This window comes from Protopterus annectens, chromosome 3.part0 (genome assembly GCF_019279795.1).
Source record: "Protopterus annectens isolate FY-2018-M chromosome 3.part0, PAN1.0, whole genome shotgun sequence".
Classification (NCBI taxonomy): Eukaryota; Metazoa; Chordata; order Ceratodontiformes; family Protopteridae; genus Protopterus; species Protopterus annectens.
Genome location: NC_056731.1, coordinates 1,977,242,690 through 1,977,261,548, shown reverse-complemented (window position 1 = coordinate 1,977,261,548; position 18,859 = coordinate 1,977,242,690).

Below are 18,859 nucleotides of genomic sequence, written 5' to 3'. Positions count from 1 at the left end.
CCCCATGATTGTGTTTTCTTTTGCTGTTTTTTTTCCTTTATTTAAAAATCAAAAATAGCAATATTCCTAGTATTTATTTTGGTGGCAATTTCTTCTTCTTCTTTTTCTTCTTCTTCTTATTATTATTAGAGAATTGTGTGGATCAAAGCATTATGACAATGCTTTATGTTTTTACCACATTATCATGCATGTGTGTGTGTGTGTGTGTGTGTGTGTGTGTGTGTGTGTGTGTGTGTCTCTGTGCATACACACAAACACACACACACACACACACACACACACACACACACACACACACACACAAAATATTTATTTATTTATTTATTTATTTACATTTGTTGACCGGGAGTGTCCAACTGGATGTAGGTCCATTTTCAGCGGAGGCCCGGGGAGAAAAGCTCCACAGTTAAAATAAACAGACAGTAGTTACATTGGATTACATAGCGATTAACAATTTAACATAGCAATTACTTACAACATATTTACAGATGAAGAACATAGTACATCAGCAGACAACTAGAATCTTTATCTGTGAAGTACATAACAGACATTAACAAATGTTACAATAAGAAGTTCCTGCTGTATAATAAGTACTAGGCTTATGAGCATCTGAGCTTGCTATAATCAAGGTAGTTATTGGAGTGGAAAGAAAGGGACTGGTTGGATGGGGTGGGTGATATTAAGAGTGGGAGTTGCAAGGGCATAGTCAGCATGTTTTTAATTGCGCTTTTAGTAAAGTTTTGAAGTGGGTGCATGATGGTATGGAGGTAACTGTTGGTGGGATGGAGTTCCATAATTTGGCTATGGTGCAAGAGAATAGTGCTTCACCAGCAGAGTTATTGGCTTTAGTGATCTGCAAGTGTTTTTTGTTGCTGGATCTTAGTGGTCTGTTGGTGCGATAGGGTTGGAGTAGATTCTGGAGGGATGGGACATTTAGTGGATGGTTTACTAGTTTGTGGGCGAGTGATAATATATATTGGAGTGAGTAATATATATTTGGGTCTACTTCATTTCATTGAAAACTCATTTCACTGAAACTCATTTAGCTGAAAAGTCATTTCACTGAGTTTTCAATGAAATGAGTTTCAGTGAAATTAGTTTTCAATGAAAGGAAGTAGTCCCATATATATATAAATATATATATATATATATATATATATATATATATATATATATGTATACACACACACACACTCACACACACACACACACACAGACACACAGACACACACAAAGTGGATATAAAAAGTTTATACACCCCTTTTAAAATGCCAGATTTTTGTGATAAAAATGAGACCATATTAAATCATTTCAAAACGTTTTCCCCTTTAATGTGACCTATAACCTATATAATTCAATTGAAAAACAAACAAATCTGTTATGGGAAAAAATATAAAAAATAAAAAACGTACAATATGCTGGTTGCATAAGTGTGCACACTCTTAAACTAATACTTTGTAGTGTGTGCACACCCTTAAACTAATGCTTTGTTGAAGCACCTTTTGATTTAATTACAGAATTCAGTCTTCTTGGGTACACACTTGCCATCAGTTAAAGAGATTCTGATTAACACCAAATAAAGTTTAGCTGTCCTAGTAGGATTTTCCTGACATTTACTCAGTTGCCTGCTACAGCAAAAGCCATGATTCACAGAGAGCTTACAAAGCATCAAAGGGATCTTTCATTGTTGAAAGGTATCAGTCGGGGGAAGGGTCCAAAACATTTCCACAGCATTGGATATGCCATGGACCACAGTGAAGGCAGTCATCAAAAAATGAAGAAAAATATGGGACAACAGTGACATTGCAAAGAACTGGACTTCCCTCCAATTTGATGAAAAGACAAGATGTAAACTATTCAGGGATACTGCCAAGAGACCTACAGCAACATTGAAGGAGCTGCAGGAATTTCTGGAAAAAGTACTGGTTGTGTGCTACATGTGACAACAATCTCCCATATTCTCCATATGTCTGGACTATGGGGTAAACTTGCAAGACAGAAGCCTTTTCTTATACAGAAAAACATCCAGACCCAGTGAAAATTTACAAAACAATACATCAAGTCTCCCAAAAGCATGTGGGAAAATATGTTATGGTCCGATGAGACCAGGGATGAACTTTCTGTCCACAATTCCAAAAGGTACATTTGGCACAAAACAACATTTTGCATCACCAAAAGAACACCATCCCCACAGGGAACCATGGTGGTGGCAGTATCATGCCTTGTGGTTGCATTTCTTCAGCTGGAACTGGAGCTTTAGTTAAGGTGGAGGGAATTATGAATAGTTCCAAATACCAGTCACTTTTGGCCCAAAACCTTCAGGCGTCTGCTAGAAAGCTGAAGATAAAGAAGAATGTCACCTTTCAACACAACAATGACCCCAAGCATGCATCCAAATCAACAAAAGCATGGCTTCTCCAGAAGAAAATTAAAGTTTTGGAATGGTCCAGCCAGAGCCCAGACCTAACTCCAATAGAAAATCTGTGATGTGACCTGAAGAGGGCTGCGCACAAAAGATGCCCTCGCAATCTGACAGATTTGGAGGGCTTTTGCAAGGAAGAGTGGGCAAATATTGCCAAGTCAAAATGTGCCATGCTGATAGACTCCTACCCAAGAAGACTGAATGCTGTAATTAAATCAAAAGGTGCTTTAACAAAGTATTAGGGTGCGTACACTTATGCAACCTGCATATTGTACATTTTTTATTTTTTATGTTTTCCCCCCAACAGATTTGTTTGTTTTTCAATTGAATTGTACAGGTCATAGGTCACATTAAAGGTGGGAAAAGTTTTGAAAGGATTTATTGTGGTCTCGTTTTTTTATATCACAAAAACCTGGCATTTTAACAGGTTAACTTATATCCAGGTATATATATATATATATATATATATATATATATATATATATATATATATATATATATATATATATATATATATATATATATATATACTACTATCATTGTTAGTGCAAGTAAGTGAAATTGACAAACACATATATATATATATATATATATATATATATCCACTGTATGTATATATATATATATATATATATATATATATATATATACTATCATTTTGTTGATCGCAGTTCGTGAGATTAACTCAAAGAAGAAAATGTCAGAATTGACAACAGCAAATGCAATACAGCATTTGCTGTTGTCAGTTCTGACATTTCAATGCAGCTCGCACTATAGTGGAGATCAGGAAATGTACCCTTTCCCTCACTATAGTGCAATCCTGGAGTTAGTATATTTAAGTAGCAGGGGGTGTGGGGGTGCAGGGGGGGCTTGCCCCCCCCACAATCATGTTATTTACTGTGCAACACACAGTAATGTTGTCCCCGGAAGTGTGGTGACTGTTCAAAAATGTCGAAGTCGACATTTACAGTCACCACACTTCGATTTTATTGTTGTTCATTGTTTTTAGTTTCGGGTTTTGCCTTGACATAACCATGATTCACTGTTGTGCAGTCCAGTAAAATGGTAGTAAACATATATATACATATATATATATATATATATATATATATATATATATATATATATATATATATATATATATATACTGTATATGTACATAATATATGCACACACATATTGAGCTGTGGGCAGCAGCACAGACCCAATATGGTGCTTACTAAGGGCAAGACTTAGATAGCCAACCACTTTATCATGAAATGTGGTACACAGTTATCTGTATATAGGAGAACACAGATCACAGACTGCACACCATGTCAGGGCTAGGAACTTTACAGTATAAAAAATTGACTCCTGATTATTTGGTCACAATAAGTGATGTAATCAAAAATGGGCATGTGTATTTCCTGATAATATGTGGGTTAAAAACCTGGCCTACACTAAGCTATGCCAGGGACTCATGCTAATGCTGGGAGAGGTCTATGGGTCCCTATTGGCCAGTGTATGCCCACCATAAACCCCTGCAGTCCTCAGGCAATAAGTTATTGGCCATTCAGTGTCCAGCTGCTCCATTTGGGTTATTTGAAATAGTTCTGTTGAGTAGAAGATGTGTTTAAAATTAATCAATCTGCCAAACGTAAACTAAGGATTGCTTCACTAAGTGTAGGTCCACTGATAGGATGCAGCTTGGAAGTGGATGGTATGATGGCAAAGAGGAGGTTGAGCATCATCTATATTCAGAAGACAAGACACAATGGCAGAGCAAAAAAGGCACTTGGCTTGGAATTCAGACTCTACCACTCAAGGGGAGGATAAAATTAGTGACAGACTCTTGGCAATCAGACTCACTATAAGAATAGGGCAAAGAAAAAAATGCATTCAAGCAACAGTTGCAAGACCTATTATGTAAAGCAGGAAAACATGAGTTGGTGCTGATAATGGGGGAGATAATAGCACATATTGGGACAAACAGAACAGGATATGAGGGCTTCCTGCGTCTGCATGGATGTGGCAAGTAGAATAAGGAAGGAGATGCCATTCTAGACTTCTAGTTGACAAATGGCTTGATTGTGACCAACACATGGTTCCATACTTTACATTCACATCATAGTCGTCATCATCATCATCATCAACTCCCTTTTTCCCATTTTCTACATGGGTTGGGGTGTCATGTCAACTGTTGCCATCTCTCTGTGGATTCAGTGCCACTCTCTTGCCTTCTTTGACACTCATGTCTGACTGTCACATGTCTTCTCTCACACAATCCATCCACCTCTTTGCTGGACCCCCTTGTTTCTTCTTGATTCTTCTTGTCTGTCCAAAACTGTCTTCACCAGATTGTCTTCTGTTTTTCTGCACATGTGGCCAAACTACTGTGATCTGTTCGCTTTGACCTTTTCTGCAATTGGAGCTACTTTAGCTTCTGCTCTGATGTCCTCATTTCTTCATCTGTCCCACAGTGTGCATTCTTCCACCTGCCTCAGATACTTCATCTCCATGACCTCTAGCTTCCTCAACTGCTCTGCCTTTACTGCCCAGGTTTCTGTACGATACAGTAGTACTGGTCGCACTACTACTTTGTACTCCTTACTTTTCAGCTTCCTTGGCATTCTTCTCTTATATACTACACCTGACACTCTGTGCCAATTGGCTGCAGGCCCTCTGATTCTAGCTTTGACATCCTCATTCTGACTTCACTTCTCTTCCACCATCCGTCACAGATAGATCTCACCCAGCATCTTTATCATATCTGCTCTGACCTCATCTGAGCCTGCTGCTTTCCCTGACTGCATTTTCTTTAGTGCTGTTCTTATTTCTTCTAATGTGGGCTCCTCCTCTTCTCTTTACATAGACTGTGTTTATAGCAGTGCAGCTTCTGTGAGGTTTTCTTCATTCAGAAACTGCTGGAAATACTCCTTCCATCTGCCTTTGATGTCCTGTGGACTGGTAAGCAAGCTGTTGCTGGCATCCCTTATGAAGGGTGTCTGACTATCTTCTTTATCTTTCTGTCTTTGGCTTGTAACCTGATATAGTTTCTTTGCATTATCTACTGACTTACTTTATAGAAGGTGGTAGGGTGCCTCGTATGTCTTGTTTTTTGTTACTGCAACTCCTTTCTTAGCTTTTTTGTTATCCAACTAATATTTCTTCCTAGTCTGGTCCATCTTTTCTATCTCCCATTTTTCCTGCACCTCCTCTTTCTTTTGATGACTTTATGAACTTCTACATTCCCCCACTAGCTTTCCTTATGTACCTTATTTCCATACGCAGTCAGCCACATATCTGCTCTATAGTCCTCACACATGCTATTTTGAGGTGCTGCCATTCTTCTTCATCTCCACCTATATCCTGTGCTAGAGCCCTGAGTAATTCCTAGAACTGTTGTGCTTTCTCTCCAGTCACCTTCCAGGTCTTCAGTCTGGTCACTGTTGACTTTAGAGCCATCTCTCACCACCCACTACTTGGAACTAACTTACAAACTTCTACCCTAAGCAAGATGGAACAGTGCTGCAACAAAGTTGCAAAATTTGCCACAAACTCTAAATATCACACACACCACTGTAAACCGTTACTAGAACTAAACTGGCTTGAACTCCCCAACTAACTTGCCTTTATTCAGCTATCCACCTTGCACAACCTTATTTTCTAGCCTACTGCCTGCCCTGCACTAGCCAATCTAGTCACACCTTACATAACAAATCAATCCCTTTGATCAGAAGACAAAAGTCTCTTAGCTAGCTCAAAACTTACAAGAAAACCTGGTCACTCTCTGTAGTCATACTCTGTCGCTATACTATGGAATTCACTACTTCTAACTAGCAGGTGTATGCCTGGCCTAACCCATTTCAAAGCCTCTTTAAAAAATCATATCAAAAATACATGGCTTTGATCCTGCATATAGCCTGCCTAATGTTCAGCTCTTCCTCTTCTTCCACACTAACCTCATCCTCCTCTTCAGTCACATTTCATTCCCTCATAGTCTGCAAGATCCTAAGGCTCTCCTAACTCCTTCTCTATTTCTATATCATACCCTTAAGCTACTGCTCGGTCTGTAAAGCCTCTAGTCTTAACTCTCACAGTATCTTTCCGCATCACTAACTTTCTGGCTATTATTTTCCTAATTGAAACCAACATTCTATTTTTTTCATGTACTGTAACAGTCAATGTCGGACCCGCGATGGTGGTGTTGTGGTAGTGTTGTTGCTTCACAGTAAGACACTGTTCGATTCTCAGCTAGAGCGTCTTCTGCGTGGAGACATGCATGAATGGGAGTACCTTCGTTGAAGGTTGTGCGTCAGGGCTGGTAACTCGGCATGTAAAAATCAACTAACAATCATTAGCAGACCGGAGTTCCGCTGTGGTGACCCCTAACCGGGAAAAGCCGAAAGACACAACAACAACAACTGTAACAGTCAATGTCATGCACTGCACTACCTACATACTATTTTTAGACACTATCTACTCATAGGCTATGTATATGGTGAGAGTGACTGTTATTGTCTATAATGTTTTAACTCTTATATAATTGTCTAAATGTGTAGTATATATTGTAATATCTTGTAACATAGTTTATGTTCTTTCAACTTATTTGTGTATAGTATTTCTAATGTCATTTATATTGTATTGGATTATACTGTATAAATAAATAAATAAATAAATAACTACATTGTGGCAATAAGTGATTTATGCTGTGGGCTGACTGTTTTACTGGGGATGACTTTGTAATTACTGATTCTACCTCAGTGCCCTTTTCTTAGTATGAGGGAGTCTACCTGAGTTGCATGTTGGCTCTGCTGTATATGACCTTGTGACTGTCTCTCTTTCTGAACCACGTAAAGGCTGCTGTCAAGCCATTTGCCAGACAGAAGTCTAGAATGCCCTTCCTCTTGCCTGACCCAGGTGGAGCAAGGCAGTCCTTATATCCTGTTCTGTTTATTCCGATATGTGCATTCAAGTCACCCATTGTACTGCTTTATCTAGTAGGCCCTGAAACTGCTGCCTGAATGCACTCATTTCCTCACTATCACATCCCTGCTGTGGGACATAGACTGGGATTATGAATACTGCTATATCATTACACTTTAGTCTGATTGCCATGAGTCTGTCACTAATTCTGATGACATCCTTCACTGTCTTCTGAAGCCTCTCCCTAACCACAATTCCTGTCCACCTCCTGAGTAGTAGACACTGGATCTCAAGGCAAGTGGCTTTGCTGCACAACCCTTCCATCATGTTTCCTGGATACATAGGATGTCCAGCCTCCTCCTCCTTACCATCATGTCATCCACATCTTGTCAGTGAACCTACATTGAGTGTAGCAATTTTTAGTTCATGTTTTCCCTAATCCAAGCTGGGCAACTGCACACCAGCCGGTCAGCAGCTTATTGACCCAGGGCTGCTGAGCTTTATGGAATAATGGTACATACATCCCTCCCACCATTAGCTTGGGTCACTGGCATAGGTCAGAATAGGCCGTGGTCCTCAACCCACTTATCACTGGCAATTACCCATGCCTATTTGGTGACATTAGTCAACATGACTAAATCACCTAGAGCCATATTTTACTCCATTGAATGGTTAGCCCTGTCATTGTGCACAGTCTGTGATCTATATTCTCCTGTCTTGAGGATACTGTACACCACAGCAGATGTCCAAAGTAGTTAGTTTATACAACTCTTCTCCCCTACAGGGCACCATGTAAAGTCTGTGCTGCTGCCCACAACTCCATTTATTTTTTTAAGTTTGGCATGGAAACACTCAGCATGTTTTTTTGGGGGTGGGTGGAACACCACAGATACACAAGAAGAATGTGCAAACTCTAAACAGGCATTGGCCAGAGGCAAATATTGAATCTATTAACTTGTGCAAAGGGAGGTGAAGATCTTAACCATTATGCTAACTAGCTCTGTGCAGACACTGAGGTAGTTGGCGTAATGGTTAACAAGACAGACAGTCAGAAGATCACATACAAGAGTAGCTAGCATGCAACCCAGGGAGGTTCCTTCTAGTAAGGATAGGGTATTGGGGTAGAATCACTGACTGAAAAGTCATATCTAGTGAAACAGTCAGCCCACAGCATAAACCACTGATTGACACAATCAGCAGCAAACAGTGTTCAGAAGAAGCTATAAGGTCAACACTGACTAGGCTGAAAGCATTGAAATTAACTGGAAGGGATGTACAATAGTTCCAGGAAATACTCTGGGATCTAGCACCACAGGAAGAACAGAAAATGGGTGGAGGTGAAGAAGAATGGCATGTGTGAGGACAATTGAATAAATATGTGTTTGAGACAGGTATGGAAATAAAATGCGTAAGGAAAGCTAGTGGTGGAATGCAGACATCCAGGAAGACAGCAAAAGAAAGGAGTGCAAGAAAAAGTGGAAGACAGAAAAGACAGATCAAGCTAACAAGGAATATTGATTGGCTAACAAAGAAGCTAAGAGAGTATTTACAATAGTAAAGAACAAGACATCAGAGGCACTCTACCGGCTCCTGGAAAGTGACTCAGTAGATGTCACAAAGAAACTCTATCAGGTTGAAAGGCTAAGCCAGAAAGATAATGAAGATAGTTTACAGACAGCTTTCTTAAGGGATGTGACCAACAACCTGTTTAACAGTCACAGGACATCAATAGCAGAGGGAAGGAGTACTTCCAGCAGTTTCTGAATGAAGCTAATACAACACAAACTGTACTGCCCTAGACACAGCTTGTGATGAAAGAAGAGGACACCACACTAGATGATGGAAGGACAGCACTAAAGAAGATGAAGTCAGGGAAAGCAGCATGATCGGATGAGGTCACAGTAGATATTATCAAGATGTTCAGTGAGATAGGGGAGAAATTGCTCCTGAGGGTACTCATAGCAGTATGGAGAGAAAGGCCTATCTCATATGACTGGAGAATATGCATACTAGTGCTAGTGTTCAAGAATAAAGGGGACATCCACAACTGTGAGCAGTATAGAGGTATCAAACTCCTGTTATACTACATGAAGGTTCTGGATAGGGTGACTGATAAACTCTTACTCAGAGTAGTAGAAAGCAAGATGGGAGATGAGCAGTTCAGATTCAGATCAGGCTGAAGCACAACTGGCCTGATGTTTGCAGTGAAACAGATAGCTGAGAAGAAGCTAAAAAAATAGCAAGAGTCTGGATATTTCTACACATGGAGAAACTGAAAGATTAAATCAGGACACCTGCTTTAATTATCTGGAAATCGATTGTTTCTTAGTAAGAAAATGGGTGTAGATTTTGTTTGTGCTTTCTCACTGCAAGACACACCTCTTCTTCCTTATTAGTGCTGATAAAAATCATGAGTACAGATGCTCATTGTTTCCATAAAGCAATGCTTTCACTATCTTTGTCAGTAGCAAAATAATTAACATTTGTTAACTGGATAAGCTCAGTGAACGCACAGTCCCTTTCCAGGGGTGACCTTGGAGCAGCCCCTTATTCACATGCATAAGGGTTGCCACAGGAATTCTCTGGCTAAAGATAGATATGTGTGCTTGCATAATGAATGCAAGTTAACATAGAACTGTTTCTGCACTGCAAAAGATGCCATAACCCAAAACATTTCTGAAATGACCCAGCTAGCAATGGTTTTTCATCTCCTTATAAGTCCCCACTGGCGGAATACTGACCTTAGTGGAATTGTGTCACTGAGGATGTAAGCATAATTTGCTGATATTTTCAGATAACCTTTACAAAGACCGATTAAAATGTTAGCTGCTATATAGGCACCAAATGCACATCAGCAAAACAAAGCAGTATGCAGTCTTGTACTGTATTTAGTTTCTTTGTCTGTTCAGGTTAGGAATGTGTGACATGCCCATAGTATAGGTGACATATCCAGAATATATCTTTATTGAACTGAAATTATACCAATTGAAAAATCACATGCATTTCTCTATAAGAGTATTGTTTTCTTTCATTTCAAATATTCTCTTGCCTCCCTAACCACGAAGTGATACATAACATGACGTTAGACATTTGTCCTTGTTTTCATACTTAAAATTCACCAAATAAATGCAACCAGTAACTAGAGTATTTTGAAGAAAAATCAGTGAAGATGTTAGCAAATTCTAAACTCTTTAAGGTGAATCATGTGTGTTTGTATGCATGTGTGCCTGTGTGTTTGTGTGTGAGTATGCCCATAGTGAGTGTGTGTGTGTGTGTGTGTGTGTGTGTGTGTGTGTGTGTGTGTGTGTGTGTGTGCGTGTGTGTGTGTAGAGTGTCTGTGTGTGCCTGTGAGAATGCGACCACAGACACACACACACGCACACATGCACACGCACACAGATGCACACACACACACCCTCACACAGACATACAAACTCATGTACAAATACAAACAAATATAAACACATTTAAAACCTCCACTTTCTGCATCTATGATCCCCATCATTAATAGCGGCCACTGTCACATCAGGCAGTTGTCAATCAGCCACACACATGCAAGCACATGCATACACACATGCACACACACACACACACACACACACACGCACACACGCACACACGCAAACACGAACACACGCACACACACACACACACACACACACACACACACACACACACACACACACACACACACACACACACACACACACACACACACACACACACAATCCCTATACTCACAAATATATGAATACATGGACAGACACTTATATTCTCTAATGCACACATGCAGCACCCCTTACCTGCTTCTGCAATGTCAACACTGCTTCACTCTGCTGAGATTCCTAGCATTGGAATGTATAAATGCATGCAGAAAAATAACCTTGTATACTTACCCATTTTCTGAGCTGCTCTGTTGATACATGTGCATAAGGGGCTTCATTAGCATAGACCTCACCCTATCATAGGTTCATAGGTAAGTACTAGGCTAGTTACTCTTGCAGGCAATTTTAGGCCTAGCCAGTTCTGCTTTTATAGCTGAAATAACCTATCCCATTTGGTGATAGACTGGCTTTATCCATCCCATGGTTCAAAATAATATATTACCTATAAAGAGAACAACTGGGATTGTACCACAGATAATTTGAGGGGACCCATACACTGGATAAAACAAATTTGGAACTGCCTCTTTCCATTAGTAGTACAGGGGGCAGTCCTGGGGTACATTTTCTGATTCCAAACTATAGATCTAATTTACACTTGGATATGGACAGGGACAAATTTTGTTTTATAAGGATGGGGAGTCTGTTCCACAGTGGTGGTATCCACTGTGAGATATATCTGTCTTTCCAAAACCATTCTGCTGATGTTGCAGAAGAGGTTTAGATCCCTAGACCAAGTATTTATGATGCCATTTGACTTGCTGATGTGCAGTAAATCCATCGGTAATGGGTCAGAGGATGCCTTGTATGCCAAACACAGGTCACTTCTTAGCAGTCTGTAGGATAATGAGTATATTGACAGGGCTTTGAGTTGGTCCATGAAGGACATGTTGTTTAGGCCTTGAATCCTTTCTAGTAAGAATTCTCTGTGGGCATTATAGTTGTTGCATGTGTCTGGACAGATACATGCCAAAAGAGGCATTATATTCAAAGACTGCCCTAGTAAAGGGGGACAATGACATCCCTAGATCTAGACAAAATCAATTTGTTTATAAGCTGTTCAATATAGGACTTTCTTAGAACAACAGACACATGTTGGTCAAATATTAGGTTACTGTTCCTATAAGTTCCTAAATCCAGAACAAATGGATCAACTCTTTAGGGGTGTATTGTCAATGTGGTAGTTCCCTGGGGCAGATGACTTCCCAAGGGATACAGCAATTAATTTTTTGGCATTTAGTTTCAATTCATGATTTTGGCACCAGTTATTTTATTTATTTATTTATGTATTTATGTGTTTATTTGTTTGTTTGTTTGTTTGTTTGTTTGTTTGTTTGTTTGTGACAAACCTTTTTGCAGGATGGCTAACTCATTATACATATAATTATATACAGGTTCAGTGTCTGTCGATTTTAGTTTCATTCAACATCTGTTGTGAAGATAAATTTTGGTCCATGAGGTTGAGGAAAACGTCCTTTCCTGGGGACTGTGCAATCCCAGATTTGGAATAAATTATTAGCAAGGGGTGGGGGGCAAAGCCCCCCCAACATTAAGGGTGTAGGGGGATTGCATCACCATGCAAAAACATATTTCAAAATTGTTCATGGTCTGAGCAATAATGGCAAAGCATACACAGAAGCATGAATGCATTTATTTTTTAATGTTAATGTGCTAACATTATTGATGTCAGCATTTCAATGAATTGGTGATAGCCACTGATATATATATATATATATATATATATATATATATATATATATATATATATATATATAAATAATTTATCTATCTATCTATCTATATATATATATATATATATATATATATATATATGTGTCTAGATATATGAGTGTGTGTGTGTGTGTGTGTGTGTGTGTGTGTGTGTGTATGTATATATATATATATATATATATATATATATATATATATATATATATAGATATAGATATATAGATATATAGATATAGATAGATATATAGATAAATATAGATAGATCACCACATTTTGAACTAGGATCATCTGGGTTTTGGTCAGTGCTTTATCCCTCTGTGTCAGAGAGCTGATCTGCTTACAAAAATATGATGTGGGGATGAATTATAAGTCAGGAGGTCAGATACACGTAGCAGATACACATGATCATTCCAACTGACAGAAAAAGGATCTCCTGGAAGAAGAAATTGAATCAGTCTGGGTTATACTGCAATTTTCAGTAGCAGAAAAGACTCTTTAAGAGGTTTAGATATGTATTGGGAAAGATAAATACATGAAAATGCAGAAAGAGCTATCCATGAAGACCTGACCAGAACAAGAAATGGCATTCCTTAACAGATTTAAACTTATCTTCCCTTAAAGAGAATATAAGTTTCATGGCAGGCTTGCTGTTTAAGACTGGACTGAACATACAGTACAAGTCTGATTGGGAATAATTAAATGTAAAGATGTGGGCACTTTCAACATATATGTTGAATAAGAATGTTTCTCTTTTCTAGACAGTCATTCAGTAAACGTAATAAAAGTGTAATCTTTTACATAAAACCTCACTGAGTACGACCACTTCAGCCTTTAGTATAAAATATTCCTTCCCTTCCATCATTCAGACCAGCAGTTTGCTTTTGTATACCCATTTTCTAAACATCCATCTAAATGACAGCAAATGAATGACCAAATGAACATGCAACACCGCAATGCCCCCCCAACCCCCTGAATGCCAATAACCAAATAACGTAATTTAACCTTTGCCAGCCCTTACCCAAGCCACAAGGACAAGGGTATATACAAAATATTTGAACAAATTAGTGTAGCCAGTTAGCTAACAGTTTCTGTGAGTATGAGAGAGCTGCATACCTGGAAAAACTGTCGATTCTATGAACCTGTTAGCCACTGTACTTGCATTCCTCTTGAGCATGTGCAGAATCATCACATACCAATAAGACATTTAAAAGAAAGTGATAGAAAATCTTTAGTACAGACAAACTCCAACAAAGAAAATAGAAAGCATATTTACTCAGCTATACTTCAGCCATTTTTGCCAGGTCACATTGATTTGCAGTTTAGAAAAAAAAAGTCTCAAGGTGAACAGCTTGCCACAGTGCCCCATAGTGAAATCATTATGAACCAAGATAGAAGATTTAGCAGTAACACCTGACAGAAGCCCCACTTGGTGTAGTGTTTATCATACCTAGCACCCCCCTGGATATACACATCACTCACCATCAACACAAGAAACAAGATGATGCTAACTTGTTGTGTGAGTCTGTCAAGGATGGTGGCTGGTGGTTACCTGGGACTTATTTCTCAATTATATTGTTTCAGTTCATGCACTTTGAGTATTTTGCTCCTAATCACGGTCATTTTTCATTGTTGGTCTGCTGTACTGCTGTGCTCTGGGGTTGCTGTAGAAGTGTGCCACCTGTATCATCTGTACTACCTATGTACTTCTTGGCATTTTCTATTCCTTCACCCTGTATTTGTAGCTACATTGTATCAAGTCATAGTCAGTATGACTGCTTACTTATGCGTGGCCTTTTCCCTCCCAAACTGATTGGAGAGAACCTATACTTTTACTCAGTATATCCAAAGGACTCTCTGGACAAACTGAGTCACCCTTGTGTTAGGAGCGGTGAGTGAGTGCAAACTAGGTAATTACCATGGAATTTCATAAATTTACATCTTGCACCATTAAATCCTATTTTTCTGTGAACTCCAGAGCAGGAAGTCCACTCACATACTAAGAAGTGATGTGAGCTTTGCTTGAAAGAACAATAAAGCATCAAGAGTAGAAATGTTGCTCATTTTGCTATTTTTCCAGTGGATTTTTTTGACAGTGTGTGCTGTGCTGCCCAAAACACTTAAAGTTCACTATGGTCAGTTTGCATTTGATCACTGTTTCTTTACAGAGCAAACAACAAGATTGCTGGATTTATTTTTAATAACCACAATTATTCCAGGGACTTGTGGCCCTCTGATGCACTGCCATACATTTCAGACTTTTTATGCAAGTTTTTTGGCCATATTTGAGTTCACCCTCCTTGACTTGAGGTTGTGAACAATGCTACTTGCTGATGTTTAGGTTTTATTACAATAATTTTCCAAGAATTTGGGGTCTGTTCAGCAGCTTGGATGAACTGTTGCCAAATAATGCTGGGTTATACATAATTATTTTATACTGGACTTGTGGCCTCATTCTTATAAGATAACCTTTTGCAGAGAGTTAAGATGTCCTTGTGCATATATACATTTATATATATATATATATATATATATATATATATATATATATATATATATATATATATATGGGTCTACTTTACATTACTGAAATTACACTTTACCAGACTTTAAAACAAGACGACGACTCCGAAAACCTACTTTAATGAATGGTTACATCACCGGAATTTTAATCTGGGAAAGGAGGCTGTTGGTCAATATTTCAAAACAAACACACCAAAGCATATCAAACCCACCCAAGCGAGGACTGTGCCCCCCCAGACACCCCCATTTGGGGGGCACACACATACACACACACACACACACACACACACACACACACACACACACACACACACACACACACACACACACACACTCTCTCTCTCTCTCAAACTAAATATACAAACTCTGAGATCGCACTATAGTGGGGAAAAAGGGCAAATTTCACCATGTTGGCCATCTACCTCCTTCCCCAGATTAAAATTTCAATGATGTAACCATTCATTAAAGTAGGTTTTTGGCATCGTCATCTCATCATTTTAAAGTCTGGTAAAGTGTAATTTCGGTAATGCAAGGTAGACCCATATATATATAGATATAAATATATATATATATATATATATATATATAAATATATATATATATATATATATATATCTATGGGTCTACCTTGCATTACCAAAATTACACTTTACGAAACTTTAAAACGACAAGACGACTACTCCAAAACCTTACTTTAATGAACAGTTATACACACACACACACACACACACACACACACACACACACACACACTCACACACACACACACTTAAAAATGTATTTTGCTTGTACTTATTTTCACATATTTTATTATGGTTAGCAATTATATTTAATTGTTGTGTTTGATTTTCTAACTGAGACTGCATTTGCTTGGATAATACTTCAAATCTGTAATAATGACTTTTGTTCATTATTCCTTGTTTGCTGTCCTTCTGTCACACTCATATAAAGTGTTTAGGCTTAAGTACTAAAACAAAGTTGAAGGTGAGGTTAACCATCACTTTCACAGGTGTAAGTAAAATGAATGGCATGCCTGAGCAAAGAAAGTGTATCGGCATGCCTCAGCAAAGAAAGTGTACTGGCATGCATATTAAAGACAAACCAGTCATATTTCTAAGACTCAAAATCCCAAACCCTTCTTTAAAGATCCTTGGACATTACAAAGAAAATCTGTCTTAAAATGGGATTTAATTTCTGCATTCATCTTATCTTGCCTGATTCTTTTATTTGGTTCGGCCTTGTGATAGAGCTTCTAGTGAAAGGCACTTTAGTAAGCCACTGTAGAACTAAAAAAAGATGACAGACCTGATAATAGTTTGATGATTAACAAGGGAATGCATTGTTGACCAACTGTTTATTTTAGCTATTTTTGTTATATCTAATAAAACAACTTGATACCAATAAGATTTAGTTCTGGATATAAATATAATAATTATTAACTATAAGAAGTTGAACAAAAGCCTAATTTTTGATTTTGGTGTATCATTAAAGTACTCAAGACCTGTAAGTTTATGCCTTATGTCAAGAGGTTTCTGAGTCAAATAATAATTAAAACTACTTTGAATTTATTGGGATGATTCATATTGCTTGATGTTGAAATGCAGCTTATAAGTAACATAAGATTGTTTCAATAGTAAAAATAAATGAAGAAAGAGTAACAAGAAATCTTAGTGAAGAAACGTGAATTTTCACTATTATTTCTTTTATTTATGAATGGTCTTGCTTTGTCAATATTCATTGTTAGGAAGCATCTTGGAGTTTGCTGTTTGCCATTTCAAATTACTCATATGAAGACAGGGATGCTCCTACTGTTAACCTGTAGGATGGTTGTAGAGATGCATATCATTTTTAAGAAACAGGTTAATCTTAGTTGAAAAGGGAATTCATCCTCTAATATTTGTAGTTTAAAATGTTTTACCAGGTGCCAAAAGTAACTTCTCTTATTTAAAGCTTCAGCAAAAAATAATTGTCACAACTTATTAATCTGTCTTTCCATATTGTAGCTGAATAAAATGATGCTGTCCTTAGAACTGTTTGTCACAAGAGGACATCGTAAACATTTAACAAAAATGTTTGTGATGCTATGTGCCTTTCCTTTCAGTGATGTCATGCTTTCTTATATCACAGTATATGGAACACTGTGGTTACCCTCCAAAATGGCAAAATAAATGCTTCTTGAATGCCTTTCTGATGTCATAAAAGTGCTTAACAAAATTTTGTTAAGCACCTGTGCTAAGACTGAGTCTGACACTAGAAACTAATATTGCCATCAGACAGAGAACAGGATCAGAAGCTAAAACAGATTTAAAAGCTGTTAGACACATTGCTCTACCATGCTAATAAAAGTGTGAATGAGCAACATGTTTCACAACTTTTAAAGCCAATATGTCTTCAGAGAAACACTTCATAGAATGGAGATACACTTGGAAATCAGTGATTGTGTATATTTTATTACAAAGCAAAATATGAGAAAATAAAGAGCATAACTTAAAGAAGGAAATTATGTCATGGAAACCTTATGCAACATGCATGACACTAAGGCTGCATTTCCAAAGTATTAGCAATTAATATTCAAAATGCTATATTCTGACTTTTTTAATATTCCATAAGGAATCATTTACTGGTCTAGTTAAACCTAAACATATGTGAACTATAGAGCCTCTGAAACCAGATCATAAATATACTCACATGGTTCATCACTTCAGCTATGAGTAAAAATCAGATAACAGTAAACAATGCAAGCATGCAGACAACTATTCAGTTATCACAAAGTTGTTCTCATATGGCATACTGTCATGTCTGTCATGTGTGGTTGTTGAAGCACTGTAGTTATCACAAAAGTTAGGGAACATATGTATGATCCTATAATCCTATTTCATAGTTTGGATGCCTTGTAAACCAAGTAACATCATGATACAGTAAGAGGCTATAACTACATAACAACTGTCATGTCTGCAAGATGACCTTAACAGTAAATTTGTTCTGATAAATGAGATACAATGAAGGCTATTAGTTCTGATAGTGGTGAAGAAGACTATGGGAAAAAGTGCAGAAAATGAAGAAAACAAGTGTCATCACAAACCGTACATGAAAGCACAATAAAATATTAGTGTAATTTGTCTGAACAGCACTACCTGCCTTAATACCATCTCAGCTGTAATTGAACAGTTTGATTACTACATGCTCTATCACTAACTCAATATGCAAATAAGTGAACTTGTCCAAGATGGTGGCAACCACTTTATGGTGTTCTTCATCTATGTATTGTTTCTACTATGTCTTTCAGAATTTAATGCATACATATATGCATGGAAATATTTCAAGCATGGGCAATAATGTCTTTCTGGTTTGCCAATATACCAAAACAGTTATTCCAATAATAAGTGTCCAGGTTGTTCTTAAAAAAATATCTGCTCTAGAGCTTGCTTTGACATAATTTGGTAGTATATTCCATACATCAGCTACTGTCTCAGAGAACCAATCAGTACATTTCTCATTCTTATAGAATCATCTACATAGTTTGTCTGATGATTCTCTACCACTGTTTGATAACCCCAAATGTTTCCAGAGATAGTTGTCTCTAAATGTACTATATAACTAAATAAGTTCTCCTCTTAAC